This window comes from Pan troglodytes, chromosome 8 (assembly GCF_028858775.2).
Source record: "Pan troglodytes isolate AG18354 chromosome 8, NHGRI_mPanTro3-v2.0_pri, whole genome shotgun sequence".
NCBI lineage: Eukaryota > Metazoa > Chordata > Mammalia > Primates > Hominidae > Pan > Pan troglodytes.
The window spans coordinates 79,544,052-79,564,626 of NC_072406.2; the positions used below are offsets into that span (position 1 = coordinate 79,544,052).

General features: G+C 36.4%; 1 protein-coding gene and 1 pseudogene across 8 annotated transcripts in view; one reads left to right on the forward strand and one right to left on the reverse strand.

Annotated features, from left to right (window-relative positions):
* Positions 1 to 20,575, reverse strand: part of CTNNA3 (catenin alpha 3) — a 1,849,205-nt gene that overhangs the window by 1,415,267 nt on the left and 413,363 nt on the right. The gene's annotated exons all lie outside the window — the stretch shown is intronic.
* On the forward strand, positions 1,850 to 6,426 carry LOC134807143 (large ribosomal subunit protein eL8-like; annotated as a pseudogene).

Genomic DNA, 20,575 nt, shown 5'->3' on the forward strand with positions numbered 1-20,575 from the left:
CATCAGCTGGCTGCTGCCCCTAACCCTTCTCTAAGCAGCTCTCCATGCCATCTTGAGTGTCCATAGTGGTCAAGGGGTCTCCCCCTGCCAGGGTTCCAGAGGCCTGTGGCAAAAGCAGTTTGCTCCTTGCCAGTGCAACTCACCTGTTCCCCCAGAGCCACTGGGGGCCAGGAATGAGTGTGGGTGTACTGTAGCCCCATGTAGCGTTTCCAGCTTTCTCACCCTTCAGCCCAGCTTCTGCATCTTCCCTCTGTCCATTCTTAGTGCCTTTATCTCTGAAGATGTGTTAGGAGTGTGTCAGTCATCTGAGTCCCTTCATGAGAGCCGTTCCACCTGCCTGCGTCTAGTTGGTCATCTTGTCCCCTGCCAATTCTTTTTCTTTTTTTATGATTAATAGGATATTATAGGACTTACTTGGTTTTGAAACTTTTTCAATATAAACATACATACACACATGTACTTTTTCATTGTACCATAAATGTAGCATAATATTAAATATCAGAATTCTGATTTGTAACATCCAGATAAACCCATAAGTGATTTTTCCAGTAATCACTCTTTCTAATTGATTTATCCATTGATCCTACCTCACTGATATAATGTTTAATATAAAATGGCAAATGGGCTGGGTGCAAGGGCTCATGCCTATAATCCTAGCATTTTGGGAGACCAAGGTGGGTGGACTGCTTGAGCTCAGGAGTTCAAGACCAGCCCGGACAACATGGGAAAACCCATGTATACTAAAAATACAAAAATTAGCTGGGCATAGTGATGCATGCCTGTAGTCCCAGCTACTCGGAGTGCTGAGGCAGGAGGATCGCTTCAACCCAGGAGGTCAAGGCTGCAGTCAGCTGAGATGATGCCACTGCACTCTAGCCTGGGTGACAAAGTGAGACCCTGTCTCAAAAATAAAATCAAATAAAAGTCAAATGGTAATAAATAGTAACATACTTAAAGTACATTTGGTTTGCTACATGGATGTGGCAAGGGAGTTTTACCTTGATACTTGTAAGTTGTATTCTAATATTTGGATCTTCCTCATTACTTTAAGAAAAAAGGAAAACCACTCAGGCCCTGTTGCCCAATTATTTTACATTTACAGCATGATTTTGAATGTAGAATATACATACATATTGTCACTGTTCTTATAAAGTAACTCAAATAGATGATTCTAAATATTAAAATGGGAAGAGATAAAAAACTCAAATCAACAAATATTTACGGAGGGCTTACTATGCACAAATAGTGAAGCTACTTACAATCCACATTGTTAAGTAGGTATGAAATGAGCAACTAGCTGCAAGTTAAAGACACTCAAAATCACAGTGCTTCAAATGAGACAGAAGTTTACTTTGCTTTCACAAAAAAAGTCTGGAGGTAAAGTGCTCCTGAGCTGATGTAGTGGTTCTGCTTTATAAAATACCTAGGAACCCAGGCTTCTTCCAACTTCTCACTCCACCACCTTAGGTATGGCCTTATCCTCATAGTCCAAGATGCCAGCTAGAGTTCCAACCATGACATCCACATTCCAGGCAGCAGGATAGAGCCAAAGTGTGCAGGTAGACTAACTTTTATGGAAGTTTGCAAAAGTTACCCAATAAAAATTTCACTTATATGTCATTAATCTTAATTGCATCTCAAAGCATAATTATAGCTGCAAGGGAAACTGGGAGGTATAGCTGCTATTACTGTTGGTCATTAATTTAGCAGGATTCTGTTTTTAGAAGACAAGGACAATTCATATTGGAGGCAACATCTCACTGCCACATCTCTCTCCTGTATGTTTCCCAAAACTCAAATTTCTAAATGTTCTGTGTCTATTCTGCCCAGCCATGCTGTAGGAGGCAGCATGAAGCAGCTCTTAAATATTTCTATATTTAAACTGCCTGGATTTGAATACAGTCTCCAATGGGTCCTCATCTGTGAAATGGAGATAACAGTAAGATCTACTCCTAGGAGCTGTAAAGATTAATCAGTTCGTACATATAAAGCGATTGGCACAGTGACTGACACACTGAAAGACAAGCGCAGCATATATTACTATCATTATATCAATTTAGTCAAGAGGAAATGGAAGTAACTTAACTACAGGCTTAATAGCTTCCTACAGAGGATCATGGGAGGCAGTCAGAAGAACAGAGTTACCACTACAGTTTTCATGGTGAGTCCTGCTGCCACCCCAGTACCGTCCATAAAGAAAATAGAGAGGAACTGACTTGTATAAAGTGTCATTTTCTAAAAAAAAAAAAAGCTCCTTATTCATACCACATTAATAAAGTTAGGCAGAAAATCTAAACACACAGATCACTCCCCAAACCTTCCTCAGACGATACCTGGGATAAACTGGTATTTCACCCTGCCAAAGAGAAGTAAAATACGGATAAAGGAAAAGCAATTACGGCAATTTGTTAAAGGCATCCAGCACCAAAGCTAAGATCTGAATTCAAAATCCCTCCCCACTAATCCTGTGGACAAAATGGTGGAATTCATACTTGCTGAAACCACCTTTACTTATAAATATTATGAAAATACTTTAAACCACAAATCAAGCAATAAAAATCAGGTTTAGGGGGAAATTTTCTGGGTATTTTTTTCCCACACACATTCAAAATTGCTTTTAAGTCTTTACTGACAAAAGTGACATTGTTTTTTAAAAATAAATTGGGAATACAGAAACTGCCAGATTACTGTGTTGGAGTAGTGTTGCTGGGATATCACCTCTCTTCCATATTTCCCAGTCTTCTAATGTTAAATTTAGGCTCCTGTTGGCAAACTGTTTTTCTTCTTTTATGGCACAAAATGATTATCTTACTTCAGCTGCCAAAGTCCAAGCTTGAGACATGCAGGATAAAGAAAAGTGAATAAACTGCTGTGTTTCCATTTTCCAACATCACTTGCAGGCAGCAGGAAGTCACAAGCATAAAGCCACAGGGAATTATCACAAAGACAAAACAATTCATTTAAGGCTATTTAGAAGCATATTAATTGTATTTTTGCTCCCAAATGTTGTCTAGTCATAGTATTGTGAGAATCAACAAAGGATTCTCCTCCAATTGGGGGAGGGCCGGGGGAGGGACAGAATGGGCTAGTTCAGATTTGGAACAGTGACCTAGAAGGCAGTTCTGTCACTCAGCTATTCAAGTGATGTGGCCATCTGAACATCTTTCCCTTCCTTGGTAGCAGAGTGAGATGAATATATATGTGTTAACATTCTTGAGATGAGATATAGTATCTTTCCTAGCCAAACATAACTTCTCCAAAGCCAACTTTTTCCACATGCTTTAGAGTAAGAAAGATAATATTTTTAGAGATGTTGAGAACTTTTAGGCTTTATCACTAAAACTGAATTCACCCAGTGAAGAGGAACCCTAAGGAAAATTTCAAACATAACGTCTTCCCAGTGAATTTCATCTTTACTCCTGAATCTGAGGCAATAGGCTACTTTCTCCCTTATTAAACATAAAGAAAAATAATTACTTAATGAGAGAATATATAGCCATTCTCAATAAAAGCAACTGGGATTCCACAAACATTACTATGTCATGACTGAATGAACGAAGTGCTAAGATAAAGAGTTTAGAAAGAATGAAAAACCTAATTATTTATAGGAATCTGTGTGATTAAGTCTAGAAAAATAAAAGGAAGAAAAGTGCATTAGTCTAATGAGATGTAGACAAAATATTTAAAATTGGCTCAAAGTGTTTGGTTGAATTATCTTGAATAATAAAAGATTAAATTTCCTAGAAAATCTTTGTTCCAAAGTAAAATGATTTTCTGATTCATGCTTTTGAAACTTTATAAAGTGAAACAAAAGGGCATTTTCCTATTCTTTTTAGTGTTGAAAAATGGTAACTGGGCTTCAGCAGAACTGAATCTGGGAACCTAAATGGCAAACCTAAAAATTCACTTAAAGAAGGTGAATTAGGAAACTTTGTTCCTCATAACAGAGCTCCAGTGCTTGAGAACTAAAGCATAAAACTACTTTCTGTGAACTGTAGAGATAGATTTCTGTAAGATGTCTGACTCCTCCATTAGGAACTAGTGATCCACATTTTCAAATAAGCAGGTGGTTCATGGATACAGATCCCATTTTTTGAGAAATGTTGACCTAAACAACACTTACCTGTTCTGTTGATGCATAATGAAATCAGGTAAACTGCCCTAAGCTTCCTCAAGATCTACTCAAGCTCAGTTTATCCTGTTAGCCTATATCTATCTCTTTTTCTTTACACATTTTTTAAAAGCAATTTTCCCTAATTTCATATCCCATGATTTGGAGTCGATTGTCCACTCTCAATAGGAAGGTATTTCTCCTACAGCTCTAACTCTGGAGCTGTTTTTTGAAAGCTTGCAAACAGTTAGTAAGCATTACACTCACCTCTGAAAGCTTTTTCCTACCTGTAATTTAATTTAGCTCCAAGCTATGGCATGTGAATGCCCCTGCATTCTTTATATGACTCTTTATGTCAAGTCTCTACACACTGGATTATATGAAGATCCCCTATGATTCACACAGTCAATAAATAAATCAACAAAAATGTAGAAAGGAAGGAGGAGGATCCAGTTTTAGATAGTAAAGATCAGAAAGAATAGTCTACATACTTTATCAAAGCGTACTGCAATGAAAAGTGTAAGCATGACTACTTTCAAATGCAGATTCCTAGCATGTTCATTTCCTTTGTTCTTCAAGTATTCATGGAATTAAAGAAACAGGAAACAATCAGTTATGTATATTAGTGCTTCCTTCACTGCACTAGGTCATCATAAGCTTCTGATGACCAAACAGAACTAAGACTAAAATGGCTGATGTTCCTAAAAACCTCCCAGTTGACCCAGATAATAAGCTAGGATCAAAAATAACAACAGGCCAATGCAGCTTTTTTCTCTAAGAAATTCTGTTATTGCTGTTATTAGATTTACAGTTACATTGGGATGCTAAGATTTCTTGCTGTATTTTTATGGTAATTGCAGTTTTATATACATAATATCATCAACAGCTCATATATTCTGTGGGCTGGTTTTATGCTGGGTTGGATTTAAATGCTCTTCAAGGAACTGTACTTTTTTGTCCCCATTTAAAAAGACTGTAGACAGGTCAGATAATAATAGCAATAACTCAGAAACCTGAGGATTAGAAAATTGAATAAGGCTGATTCTAAAAAGGCATGGAAATTTCATACCCATGCTATTTTGTTGGCTCACTGAGTACATGATGGAGTAAAAAGAACATTGAAACTAAAATCTGGGAACATCAGCTCTAATTTCAGCTATCACACTGTCCTTTAAGGTCACTGGCCTCCTTGGGCCTCAGTTGCCTCATGTGAAAAATGAGAGGTCTCCTAGATTATACATGGCACTTACTTTCATCTCTCACATCAATTACAATCAACTGATAATGGCTGGCTGAAGCACTGTGTTAAGAAGGATTATGAGGCTGATTCTGGACAAAAGTAGAGTGTCATGGGTGATTTGCTAAGTCTTCCATAAGGACATTGAGGAAATAGCTGTACATATGCAATATATTTTCCTTATTTGACCCAAAGGACCACTAGGATTTCCTTTAGTTACAGTCTATAAAGGATATTTTACAATAAAATATCATAAGATCCTTTATACAAAATGTTTGGTCTTGTTGCTTCCTCCAGCCACCCAAGCTGCTGAAAGGAAAGAAGGCCAAGGCAGAGAAGGTGGCTCTAGTCCCTTATCATAAAGAAGCCAAAGGCCAACAAGGTGGTGAATCCCCTGTTTGAGAAAAGGTCTAAGAATTTTGGCACTGGACAGCACATCCATCTCAAAAGGAACCTCACTTGTTTTGTCAAAGGGCCCCACTGCATCTGGCTGCATCAGCAAAAAGCTATCCTCTATGAATGGCTGAAAGTGCCTCCTGCAATTAACCAGTTCATCTAGGCTTTGGACTGCCAAACAGCTACTCAAATGCTGAAACTGACCCACAAGTACAGAGCAGAGACAAAGCAAGAGAAGAAGAAAGCTGCTGGCAAAGAAGATGTTCCCACTAAGATAACACCTGTCCTTTGAGCAAGGGTTAACACTGTCACCACCTTGGTAGAAAACAAGAAGGCTCAGATGGTAGTGACTGCACGTGATGTGGGTTCCATCAAGCTGATTGCTGAGGGCTCGCCCTGTATCCTAAGATGGGAGTTCCTTACTGCACTATCAAGAGAAGGCAAGCCTAAAAGACATCCAGTCCACCGGAATACTTGTGCCACTGTGGCCTTCACACATGTTAACTCAGAAGACAAAGGAGTTCTGGCTGAGCTGGTGGAAGCTATCAGTACTAACTACAAGGTTAGATATAATGAGATCTGTCAGCACTGAGGAGGCAACATCCTGGGTCCAAAATCTGTGGCTTGCATTGCCAAGCTAGAAAAGGCAAAGACTAAAGAACTTGCCACTAACCTGGGTTAATGTACACTGTTGAGTTTTCTGTGCACAAAAACAAACCAAAGTCTTTAAAAAACAGCTTGGTTGTATAGATTATCTATAAAATGATTTCTATATTGAAAATCACTTAACTTCATGACACTGTTTCCTCAATAGTATACACACACACACATATACACACACACGTTGATGAGAAAAAAAAATCTACTTCCAGCCAGAGCCACTGTCAGTATGGGGTTTCCACATTCTCCCCATCTGTTTGAGTTTTCTCGTGGGACACCAGTTTCCTCCCGTATCCCAAAGATGTCCACATTAGATTAATTATTGTATCTACAATGTTCAAGTTGGAGTGAGTGTGGGAGTGTGTGTATGAGTAAGGCTGCAATGGAATGGAGTCCTGTCAAGGGCTGGTTCCTGCCTTGCACCCTGACCTGCCAGGATAGGCACCAGCCACCCACAACCCTGAACAGGAATAAGCAGGTTAGAAAATGAATGAATATAAATTATTGTAAAATAAATTTATTTTGACACCAAACAGTGGGGTCCAAAAGTGCTCAGCAAGCCTGCCATATTTATTGTTTGTTTTTGAACTGTGTGGTGATAGGAGGTGCTCCTTATAATTCTCACTTTGCAAACATTTATTCCTTGATTCAACCCATCACCACTACAACCACTATCACTCACTGATTCACCAAAACTTGGGTAAATAATTATCTTACTTGTTTTTATTAATCTTTCTTGAATGTATGTTTGGCTCACATTTATTTCAATGTTTAATATTAAAAGTGTTTTGAGTCTTTACTTAGAAGTTTGATATTTCTATGACAAACATGCTGTAGGAACTTACTGCTTGTTTATGTAAATTAGCCTAAGGTAAAGTTGGTTTTATTACATATCATTTTGCTTAAAGTTGTAGTCTCCAAGAACCTATCGACAACGTTGAGAACTTACTGTGTGTATATGTGTGTATATAACCTTGTTTTATTGTGCCTCACTTTATGGCACCTCACAAATAGTGTTTTTTTTTTTTTTTTTACAAATTGAAGGTTTGTGGCAAATCAGTGTCAACTGCTATTTTTCCAACACCATGTGCTCACTTCCTGTCTCTGTGTCACATTTTGGTAATTTCCACAATATTTCAAACTTCTTCATTATTATTATATCTGTTACAATGATCTGTGATCTATGTTACCATCGTAATTGTTGTGGGGCACCATGAACAGCACCCATAAAAGAAAGTGAACTTAATTACTCAATGTTTTATGTGTTCTAGCTGCTCCAATAACCAGTTGTCCCCATCTCCTCCATCTCTCCTTCTCCTAGGGCTTTTTTATTCCTTGAGATACAATGTTGAAATTAGGCCAATTAATAATCCTAAAATGACTCTAAGTGTTCAAATGAAAGAAACTGTAGCAGGTCTGTCACTTTCAACCAAAAGCTAAACATTTCCTTAAGCCAAAACCTAACCCAGAGCAAGACCTACTTCTTTTCAATTCTATGAAGGCTCAGAGAAGTAAGGAAGCTTCAGAAGAAAAGTTTGAAGCTCGCAGAGGTTGGTTTATGAGATTTAGGGAAAGAAGTTTCCTTCATAACATAAAAGTTCAAGGTGAAGCAGCAGGTGCTGAGGGAGAAGCTGCAGCATATTATCCAGGAGATTAGCCCAGATAATTGATGAAAGTGGCTACACTAAACAACAGATTTTCAGTGTAGACAAAACACCCTTTTAGTGGAAGAAGATTCCATCTAGGACTTTCAGAGCTAGAGAGGAAAAGTCAATGCTTGGTTTCAAAGCTTCAAAAGACAGGTGGACTCTCTTGCTGGGGCTAATGCAGCTGATGACTCTTAAAGTCATCAACTTAATTGAAGCCAATGTTCATTTACTATCTGAAAATCCTAGGGCCCTTAAGAACTGTGATAAATCTACTCTGCCTGTGCTTTATAAATGTAACAAAGCCTAGATGACAGCACATTTGTTTATGGCATGGTATACTGAATATTTTAAGCTCACTGTGGAGACCTACTGCTCAGAAAAAAGATTCCTTTCAAAATATTACAGTTCTTTGACAATGCACCTGGTCACCCAAGAGCTCTGATAGAGATATACAAGGAAATAAACGGATTTTTCATGCTTGCTAACACAACATCCATTCTGTAGCCCATGGATCAAGGAGTAAATTCAACTTTCAAGTCTTATTATTTAATAAATACATTTCATAGGCTATACCTGTCATAGATAGTAATTCCTATGATGGACCTGAGCAAAGTAAATTAAAAACATTCTAGAAAGAATTCACCATTCTAGATGCCATTAAGAGCATTCACGATTCATGGGAGGAGGTCAAAATCAGCATTAACAGGAGTTTGGAAGAAGTCAATTCCAACCTGCTTGAAAAACTGTGACGGCTTCAAGACTTCAATGGCAGAAGTAACAGTAAATGTAAGAGAAATAGCAAGAGAACTGGAATTAGAAGTGAAGCCTGAAGATATGGGTAATTGCTGCAATCTCATGATAAAACTTGAATGGAGGAGTAGTTGCTTCTATTGAGTGTGCCAAGAAAGTAGTTTCTTGAGATGGAACCTACTCCTGGTGAAGATGCAGTGAACACTGTTTAAATGACAACAAAGGATTTGGAATATTACATAAACTTAGTTGATAAAGCAGTAGCCGGGTTTGAAAGGATTGACCACAATTTTGAAAGAAGTTATATTATGGGTAAAATGCTATCAAACAACATCACATGCTATAGAGAAATTTTTCATTAAAGTAACAGCCAATTAATAGGTCTAACTGCATTGTGGCCTTATTTTTAAGAAATTGCCACAGCCACCCAACATACGGCAACTATTACCCTGATCAATCAACAGCCATCAACATTGAGGTAAGACCCTTCACTAGCAGAAAGATCATGATCCACTGAAGGCTCAAATGATCATTAGCATTTAGCAATAAAGTATTTTTAAATTAACATATGCACAGTGTTTTTGGATATAATGCAATTGCACACTTAATAGGCTACAGTATAGTATAAACATAACTTTTATATGCACTGGGAAATCAAAAAATTTGAGCGACACTTTATTGCGATATTTGCTTTATTGCAGTAGTCTGAAATAAAACACACAATATCTCCAAGGTATGCCTCTATATATAAAGAGAGGGAGACCTAGGAAAATACTTGAAATGTATTAATTAATTTGTTTCATCTTCAGGAGCCAGATTGTGTTAGGCTATTCTTGTACTGCTGTAAAGAAATACCCAAGGCTGGGTAATTTATAAAGAAAACAGGTTTAATTGGTTCACAGTTCTGCAGGCTGTACAGGAAACATGGAGCTGGCATTTGCTTCTTGTGAGGGCTTCAGTGAGCTTACAGTCATGGCAGAAGGAAAGGGAAGCTGGCTTGTCACATGGTGACTGCATGAGCAAGGTGTGGGGGGAGGTGCCATATACTTTTAAACAATCAGATCTCATATGAACTCAAAGCAAGAACTCCCTCATCACTAAGGGGAGTACACCAAGCCATTTATGAGGGACCGAGGGACCTGCCCCCATGATCCAAACACCTCCCACCAGGCCACAGTTTCAACACTGGGAATTACATTTCAACATGAAATTTGGAGGGGACAAACATCCACACCATATCAGAGACCAATTCTTCTCTTTATTATACAAATGCCAATAAAGCCCAGGAGAGAAAATAACAGAAAAAAAAATTATAGCTACTGGCAATCACTGATAAGGAATCATAAATGAGACTCAGAATATCTTAAAATAGTTGTGCAAATGACAGGAAAATCAAAACAACCTTCTTCCAGTAAATGTCTCATGAAGCAATTGTGTATAAGCAAACTGCAGTAGCTTGCCTACAATAGCTAACAACATCATCTCACTTAAGATGGATGAGGTAAAAGACATTTCTGCCAATCTTGCTGTAGCCACCAAAAAGCAAAAAATATGTAACAGTCTTTTCGATGTCAACATTTCTTTGATGATATCTGTAAACATTTGTTTCCATGTAACAAGCAACCTATTCTTCAACCAATGAATACAGCATGAGATAAGAGTCATAAGACTTGAAGTTTGCTCCCCTCTTTCATGGAATCATTGGGGTCTTCATAACCCACCTAACCTCAGCTGCCTCAATAAATTATGAAAGTTGACCAATATTTCTCTTCTAGCTCATAAGAAAATGAATTGAAGTCTTGTAGAATGGAGAAGTGGCTGAGTTGCAAAAATCCTTGGAGAGGCTCTAGACCAGGTACTGGTTGTCACCTTTACATGGCCATGGTGGGCTTCTTGCAATCACTCATTCTTCAGGATAAATTCTATCCCTGAGCAAAGAAAGCAAAATCTTGTCCTTATTAAGACTATCTTTTTATTGTCTTTTTTTTCCAAAGTGGACATAAATCCTAGCTTACCTATTAGTAATGCACACATAATCACATCAAGTTTGGGCAAAGCTAATGACTTATCCAATATCACATGGTGGTTCAATAAAGAAATTAAATATCACAATTCCCAGATCTTGTTCCAACTAAATAATGGCAATACTGAAGCAAAATTAGGATATACACGATATATCCTAAGGATTATAGGCAAACTCAAAAGCCTACAATGTTTAGTTGTTGGAGTTAGAGTGACAATCAGAAATGTTAATGTTTATCCAACTCCAGTATTCCATAAAATATCCCAGTTTCATGTCAAATAAGTTATACCTACAATACTTTTTACTGCGGAGAACTAGAAAAATCTAAAATGAAAAGAGAACTAAATACAACATGTTTCTGATATATTATGCTCTAGGCAATGATCATGTTCCTAATTTACAAAGTCCATGAAAAAAATACTCTTATGTTGAAATAGCTGTTATTAAAAGTGAGTGCTCTTACAGTGAAAATAGATCAGATGTGACATATCTCTAAGAAATTATTGTTGTTCTAGCCATTACTTTGTGAAGATGTGCTTTGTTTTGATTGATTTAGAAAATTGTAATAAATAAGAACTGTTCAGTTGGAATATGATGTTTATTCCTTATGCCAATATACGACCAAAAATATTTTCTCACTTCAGCCTAGAAAGTGAGATGTGTATTATTTATCTCCAAATAAATGTGTAAAAAGATGTGTGCTTTCAGTTTTTCTTCTTTATCCCAAAATATTTAAATGCCTAATAAAATAATATTGTTCATTAATATATTAATTGTCCTGCTTATATTTTCAGTATCCAATTAATCATTTCAAGTATGAGATATAGAAAAGAATGCTTGGAATGTTTGCTATGGCTTTGTACAAATAAAATATAATACCTAACAAGGGCAGGAGGAAGGAGGAGGGATTTATAAGTTTGCTTATTGTATTTTTAAAAGTCAAATTTCATTTAAAATTATGTTTAAATAATATTACCAGAATATTCCAAAATAAAAGTCAAAGGTAAGAAAAATAATGTTAAAATCTTCTCAAATTTATGAAGAAAAAATGAAGTAAAAAATAAAAAATCTTGTGAAATTTATCTGGTCTTTCCTGAAGCTCTTTGGTATCTCCATAGACATGGTTTGAATGCAAAAAACTGCCCATGCAGTGTCTATGATAAGATTGCCTTTAACACACTCAGCATGCTAATATATCAGGTTCAAAAAGTGATTTCATAATTGTTTTACTTAAGACTAACAGGCAAAGATTGTCCTGAATTTGCTGCTCTGCTGTGTTTTTGTAGGACCAAATCCCAGGTGCAGTTACGCCTCTAAGAGGCATAATCTGCTCCAGGAAAGCCAATCAGGAAGTCTTCCTTTTAACTATGGCACAACCGTTCAGATTCACCTGCTACTGCTGTTTCCCCAGAACTTCTACTCTAATTGAATGTATCAAGTTGTTAAGCAATTTTACATAAGATGTGGCTAAAAATAAGTAGCTTTTTATATAGAATGAAATGTTCTGAGGAATATAGTATTACACTTTGAAAAGGAAGAAAAACATCTAGTGGATATTGTCATGTTTGATATTTCTTTTTGGTGTCAATGGAAACTGAATAGTACATTTTTTTCAACTTTTACTACATATTAAAGGGATGGAGGAAGTAGAAGCGTAGACAGAGTAAACAGGGATGGCAAGACAAAGGAGTGTTAAGTCCTCGAGGATTTTACAATCTAGTTATTGAAATAAGACATATAGGTTTTTATTTATTTTTTCAATTTTTAATTTTTGTGGGTACATAGTAGGTATAAATATTTATGGGGTACATAAGGCATTTTGATACAGGCATGGAAAGCATAATAATCACATCACGGAGGATGGGGTATCAATTGTCTCAAGCATTTATCCTTTGTGTTACAATCAAATTACACTTTTAGTTATTTCAGTTAGTTATTTTAGTTGTGTATAATTAAATTATTATTGACTATAGTCACTCTGTTGTGCTGTCAAATAGTAGGTCTTATTCATTCTTTCTATTTTTTTTTTTGTACCCATTTACCATTTCCATCTCTGCGCCACCTCCCCACAACTACACTTCTCAGCCTCTGGTAACCACATTCTACTCTCCATCTACATGAGTTCAATTGTTTTGATTTTTAGATCCCACAAATAAGTGAGAACATGCAATGTTTGTCTTTCTGTGCCTTGCTTATTTCACTTAACTTAATGATCTACAGTTCTATCCATGTGGTTCCAAATGACAGGATCTTATTCTTTTTTATGGCCAAATAGTACTCCATTGTGTATATGTACCACATTTTCTTTATCCATTCATCTGTTGGACACTTAAGTTGCTTCCAAATTTTGTCTATTGTGAACAGTATTGCAACAAACATGGGAGTCCAGATATCTCTTCAATATATTGATTTCCTTTCTTTGGGGCATATACCTAGCAATGGGATTGCTGCATCATTTGGTAGCTCTATTTTTAGTTTTTGAGAAACCTCAAAACTGTTCTCTATAATGGTTGTACTAATTTATAATCCCACCAAGAGTGTACAATGACTCCCTTTTCTCCATATCCTCATTAGCATTTGTTATTGCCTGTCTTTTGGGTATAAGCCATTTTAACTACGGTGAGATGATGTATAATTATAGTCTTGCTTTGCATTTTTCTGATAAGCAATGATATTTAGCACCTTCCATATGCCTTTTTGCCATTTATGTGTCTTTTTTTTGCCTCAAACTCCATTTATTTTGATATTAACATAGCTATTCCAGTTTTCTTTTGATTCGTAGTTTCCCAGTATATATTTTTTATTCTTTTAATTTATTTATTTTTCTTCTTTTTTTTTTTTTTTTTTTTAGACAGAGTCTCACTCTGTCGCCCAGGCTGGAGTGCAAAGGCGCGGTCTCGGCTCACGGCAAGCTCCGCCTCCCGGGTTCATGCCATTCTCCTGCCTCAGCCTCCCGAATAGCTGGGACTACAGGCGCCCACCACCATGCCCGGCTAATTTTTTGTATTTTTAGTAGAGACAGGGTTTCACCGTGTTAAGCCAGGATGGTCTCAATCTCCTGACCTTGTGATCCACCCACCTCGGCCTCCCAAAGTGCTGGGATTACAGGCGTGAGCCACCGCACCCGGCCTGTTGGTTGTATCTTTAGCTGAGTGAATGATTTGCAACTTGACGTGATCCCATTTGTCCTGTTTTGTTTTAGGTGCCTGTGCTTGTGGGGTGTTACTCAAGGAATCTTTGCCCACTCCAATGTCCTGGAGATTTTCTCCAATGTTTTCTGTAGTAGTTTCACAGTTTGAGATCTTAGATTTAAATATTCAATCCATTTTGATTTGATTTTTGTATATGGAAGAGATAGGGGTCTAGTTTCATTCTTCCGTATATGGATATCCAGTTTTCCCAGCAGCATTTATTGAAGAGACTGTCTTTTTTCGCCAATGTACGTTCTTGGCACCTTTGTCGAAAATGAGTTCACTGCAGGTGTGTGAATTAGTTTCTGGATTCTTTATTCTGTTCCATTGGCCTGTGTGTCTGTTTTTATGCCAGTACCATGCAGTATTGGTTACTATAGCTCTGTAGTAAATTTGAAGTTAGGTAATATAATTTCTCCAGTTTTGTTTTGTTTTGTTTTGTTTCTTTTTTTGGATGGCTTTGGCTGTTCTGGCTCTTTCGTGGTTCTACATAATTTTCCTTTTCTTTTGAGACTGACTCTTGCTCTATCACCCAGGCTAGAGTACAGTGGCACGATCTTGGCTCACTGCAACCTCTGCCTCCCATGTTCAAGCGATTCTTGTGCCTCAGGCTTCTGAGTAGCTGGGATTACAGGTGCACCACCATACCCAGCTAATTTTTGTATTTTTAGTAGAGACAGTGTTTCACCATGTTGGCCAGGCTGGTCTCGAACTCCTGACCTCAAGTGATCTGCCCGCCTTGGCCTCCCAAAGTGCTGGGATTACAGGTGTGAGGCACCGCGCCCAGCCCATATAAATTTTAGGATAGTTTTTTTTCTATTTCTGTGAAGAATGTCATTGGTGTTTTAATAGGGATTGCATTAAATATATAGATTACTTTAGGTTGTATGGACATTTTAACAATATTGATTTTTTCCAATCCATGAACATGGAATATCTTTCCATTTTTTGGTGTCTTCTTCTATTTCTTTCATGAGTGTTTTATAGTTTCCATTATAAAGATCTTTCACTTCTTTGGTTAAGTTAATTTCTAGGTATTTAATTTTATTTGTGGCTATTGTAAATGGGATTCCATTTTAATATTTTTTCATATTGTTCACTGTTGGCATATAGAAATGCTACTGATTTTTGTATGTTGATTTTGCATCCTACAGCTTTACTGAATTTGTTTATCAGTTCTAACAGTTTTTTGGCAGAATATTTAGATTTTTCCAAATATAAGATGATATAATCTGCAAACAAGCATAATTTCACTTCTTCCTTTCCAATTGGATGCTCTTTATTTTTTCTCTTGTCTGATTGCTCTATCTAGGACTTCCAGTACTATGTTGAATAACAGTGGTGGAAGTGAGCATCTTTGTGTGTTCCAGATCTTAGTGGAAAGGCTTTCAATTTTTTCTCCATTCTATATGACAGATCCCCAGCTAGTATAACACTACAGCTTTTATTATATTATATATTTTATATTTTTTATATTATATTAATTATATTTTATTTTATTATAGTATAATACTATAGCTTTTATTATGTTGAAGTATGTTCATTCTATACCCAGGTTTTTTAGGGTTTTTATCATGAAAGGATGTTAAATTTTATGAAATGCTTTTTCAGCATCAATTTCAATTGAAATGAATGTATGATTTTTGTCCTTCATTCTGTTGATATGATATATCACATTGATTGTTTCATGTATGTTGAACCATCCTTGCATCCCAGGGATAAAATCCACTTGTTCATGATGAATGACCTTTTAAATTAATTGTTGAATTTGGTTTGCTAGTATTTTGTTGAGGATTTTTGCATCAATATTCATCAGATATTGGCCTGTAGTTTTCTTTCTCTTTTTTTTTTGTGATGTGTCTTTGTCTGGTTTTTGACATCAGGGTACCACTGGCCTCAAAGAGAGAGTTTGGAATTTTTCCCTCCTCCTCTATTTTTTGGAATATTTTTACTAGCACTGGTATTAGTTCTTCTTTAAATGTTTACTAGGATTCAGCAGTAAAGCCACTGGGTCTGGGCTTTTCTTTACTAGGAGACTTTTACTACAGCTTCAATCTTGTCACTTGGTATTGATCTGTTCAGGTTTTTTATTTCTTCATGGTTCAATCTTGATAGGTTGTATGTGTCTACGAATTTTTCCATTTCTTCTAGATTGTTTCACCTTATTAGCTTATAGTTGCTCATAGTAGCCACTAATGAACCTTTGAATTTCTGTGGTATCGGTTGTATGTCCCCCTTTTTTATATGTGATTTTATTTATTTGGATCTTCTCTCCTTTTTCTTACTCTGCCTAAAGGTTTGTCAATTTTGTTTAACTTTTTAAAACACCAACTTTTTGTTTCATTGATCTTTTATATTGTTTTCATTTCAATTTCATTTATTTCTGCTCTAATCTTTATTTATAGTTTCTTCTACTAATGTGGGGTTTGCATTTTCTCTCACTTTTCCAGTTCTTTAAAATTCCTCATTATGTTATTTATTTGAAGTTTTTTTTCTTTTTTGATATAGACATTTATAGATATAAACTTCCCTCCTGGTACTGATTTTACTGCATTCCACAGGTTTTGGTATGTTGTGTTTCCATTATCATTTGTTTCAAAAAATTTTTCAATTTCCTTCTTAATTTCTTCATTGACCCAGTGGTCATTCTAGAGCAGGTTGTTTAATTTCCTTTTATTTGTATAGTTTCCAAAATTCCTCATGTTATTGGTTTGTAGTTTTATTTCTTGTGGTCAGAGAAGATGCTTGATATTTCAATTCTTTTGAATGTTTTAAGACTTGTTTTGTGACCTAACACATGGTCTATCCTTGAGAATAATCCACGTGCTGAAGGAAAGAATGTGTATTCATTGGATGACATGTTCTGTAAATATCTACTAGATCCATTTGGTTCATAGTGCAGATTAAGTCCAATGTTTCTTTGTTGATTTTCTGTCTGGTAGATCTGTTCAATGCTGAAAGTGGGGTGTTGAAGTCTCCAGCTATTATTAGGGGCCTCTCTCTTTAGCTCTAATAATATTTGCTTTATATATCTGGGCACTTCAGTGTTGGGTGCATATATATTTAAAATTGTTATATCCTCTTGCTGGATTGATGCCTTTATCATTATATAGTGACTTTCTTTGTCTCTTCTTATTGTTTTCGCCTTGAAATCTATTTTGTCTGATATAAATGTATCTACTTCTGCTCTTTTTTAGTTTCCATTTGCATGGAATATCTTTTCCCATCCCTTTATTTTTAGTCTATCTGTGTCTTTATAGGTGAAGTGTGTTTTTTGTAAGGCACAGATCAATGGGTCTTATTTTTTTATCCATTCAGCCACTCAATGTCTTTCGATTGGAGAGTTTAGTCCATTTACATTCAATGTTATTATTGTTAAAAAAGGACTTACTCCTGCCATTTTGTTGTTTGTTTTCTGGTTGTTTTGTGGTCTTCTCTTCCTTCTTTCTTCCCTTCATGTCTCCCTTTGAATGAAGGTGTTTTCTCTAGTAATGTTTAGTTTCTTGTTTTTTTTATTTTCTGATTGTATCCATTGTATATTTTTGGTTTGAGGCTTCCATGAGGCTTGCAAATACTATCTTATAACCTATTATTTTAGCCTGATAACTACTTAAGTTGTCTGTAGAAAGAAAGAAACAAACAAAAAGAAAACTAATAAAAACTCTATACTTTGTTCCCTCGCTTTTTAACTTTTTTGTTTCTATTTATACCTTATTGTACTATCTATGTCTTTAAAAGTTTTGTAGTTATTATTTTTATTGGCTCATCCTGTAGTCTTTCCACTTAAGAGTAGTTTATGCACCACAATTACAGTGTTATAATATTATGTGTATTTCTGTGTACTTACTATTATCAATGAGTTTTGTACCTTCAGGTGATTTCTTATTGCTCATTAATATACTTTTCTTTCTAATTGAAGTACTCTCTTTTCCATTTCTTGCAGGACAGGTCTGGTGTTGGTGAAATCTCTCAGCTTTTGTTTGTCTGGGAATGTTTTTATTTCTCTTTCATGTTTGAAGGATGTTTTCACCAGATATACTATTCTAGAGTAAAAGTTTTTTTTTCCTTAAGTGCTTTAAATTAAATTAATGAATAAATGGACCTTATTAGAACAGACGAGGCTTGGACCTTAAAGGGCACACTGTATATGGACAAGTAGAAAATATGGAGAGAGAAACTTCTAGTTATAAGTGAGTTTCTGCAGGCCTTCCTAATCTTGTGGCGATAGATGAGAGTTCATTAATAGAAATAATCCAAATTTCTTCCCTCAACTATCTAATGTCAGGTCTCCTTCCTGAAGAATTTCTGTGAAGCCTTAAAGAGTATCAAGATCATTCCCTCATGAATTTACATTTAGAAACCCTTTCCCACTGATATCAATGCCACATCATTGTCCCTCCTGCTTGTGCCCTCAGCTTGAGACAGCAGATGTGGTACTCAAAGAGCTGCCTGCCTCCAAGGGACCACAGAGGCATTCTATTTCCTGCAGTCCTCCCTGAGTCAGAATCACTCTAATGAGTTAAAATTATGAGAATTTTTTTATTATTGGAGGAAGTTATTTTATCTAATTCTTGATCTACTTATAATAAGTAATCCTAGAATTTTTTTTTTTTTGAGACAGGGTCTCATTCTGTCTCCCAGGCTAGAGATCTCAGCTCACTGCAACTTCTGCTTCCCAGGCTCAAGCGATTCTCTAGCCTCAGCCTCCCAAGTAGCTGGGACTATGGGCATGAGCCACCAATGCCCAGCTAATTTGGGTTTTGTTTTGTTTTGTTTTTTGTAGAGATGGGGTTTCACCATGTTGCCCAGGCTGGTCTCGAACTCCTGAGCTCAAAGCCATTTTCCCACCTCAGCCTCCCAAAGTGCTGGGATTACAGGCATGAGACACTGTACCCAGCCAGTAATCCCAGAATTTTTACAAAAGCTCCTATTGTTGCATAATGAAACAGTATTCTCTTGCCATTATTTAAAGTCACTTTTTTCACTTTCTGGTGAAAAAATTCGTTCAATCATTGACAAATATTTGCTGAACACCCACTCTGTGCCGTGTACTACTATGTTAGGTGCTGGATATATGTTGATGAATGAAACAAACTGTATCCTTGTAGAATTTGAGTCTGCTGAACTCAGAAGTAAATTCTTTGAAAGTTAGGATGGATAGTCAAGTTGAGTACTCTTAGTTTCAATATTTAACATGTTGCTCTTATCAATTTTTTAGTAAAGGTTAGTGTACAAAGGTAATTTAGGTTTTGAGGTGTATCCAGAAAAATCTGGTTTTTTTTAATCAAGAGAATCCACTCAAGAGACTACTCATAGAAAAGAATTTATATGATGCATCAGATAGAAAGTAAAATTTAGTGTTTTCCTGAAAAAAAAAAAAAAAAAAACACAAAAACCAAATACAATGGAGGCTTCTCTTCCACATTCTGTGGCATTTGTTTTTTCAACTAAACACCAACACTACACTCATGAAAACAACTCCTTCAGCACTACCTGTACTCTGCTTCACCAAACCAGAAACGTCAATATAAAAAACAAGCAGCATGCCAAAGGTCAACTGATCTTCAACAAGGGTGCCAAAAATACACAATAGGGAAAGGATAGTCTCTTCAACAAATGGTGTAAAAACTCATATCCATATGCAAAAACATGAAATTGAACCCTTACACCATACATAACATTCAACTCAAAGTAGATTAAAGACAAATATAAGACCTGAAACTATAAAACTTCTAGAAGAAAACAAAGTGGAAAATCTTCATGACCTTGGTCTTGGCAATGATTTCATGAATATCTCATCAAAAACACAAGCAACAAAAGCAAAAATAAACAAATGAGCCCACGTCAAAGGAGAAAGCTTCTGCACAGCAAAGGAAACAACTGACAGGGTGAAAACGCAACCTACAGAATAGGAAAAAATGTTTACAAACCATATGTATTAGTCCAGTCTGCATTGCCATAAAGGAATACCTGAGACAGGGTAATTTATAAAGAAAAGAGGCTTATTTTGGCCCACTGTTCTGCAGGCTGTACACAAAGCGTGGCACCAGCATCTGCTCCCAGTGAGGGCCTCAAGAAGCTTCCAACAATGGTGGAAGGGAAAGGGGGAGCCTGCGTTTCACATGATAAGAGAGAGAGCAAGAGACAGAGGGAGGAGGTGCCCGGCACTTTTAAACAACCAGATTGCACATGAATTCACAGAATGAGAACCCACTTGTTACTGCAAGGACAGCACCAAGATTTTCATAAGGGATCTTTCCCCATGACCCAAACACCTCCCATTAGGCTCACCTCCAACATTGGAGGTCACATTTCAACGTGAGATTTGGAGGGGACAAAACATCCAAACCATATCACCATATATCTGATAAGGAGATAATTCCTAAAATATATAAGGAACTCCCACAACTCAACAGCAAAAAGACTAATAACCCAATTTTTTAAATGGGGCAAAAAAACTTGAACAGACTATGTCACAGTATCTATGTGAAAATATACGCAACATCATTAATCATCAAGGAAATACGAATCACAACCACAATGAGATATCATCTCACA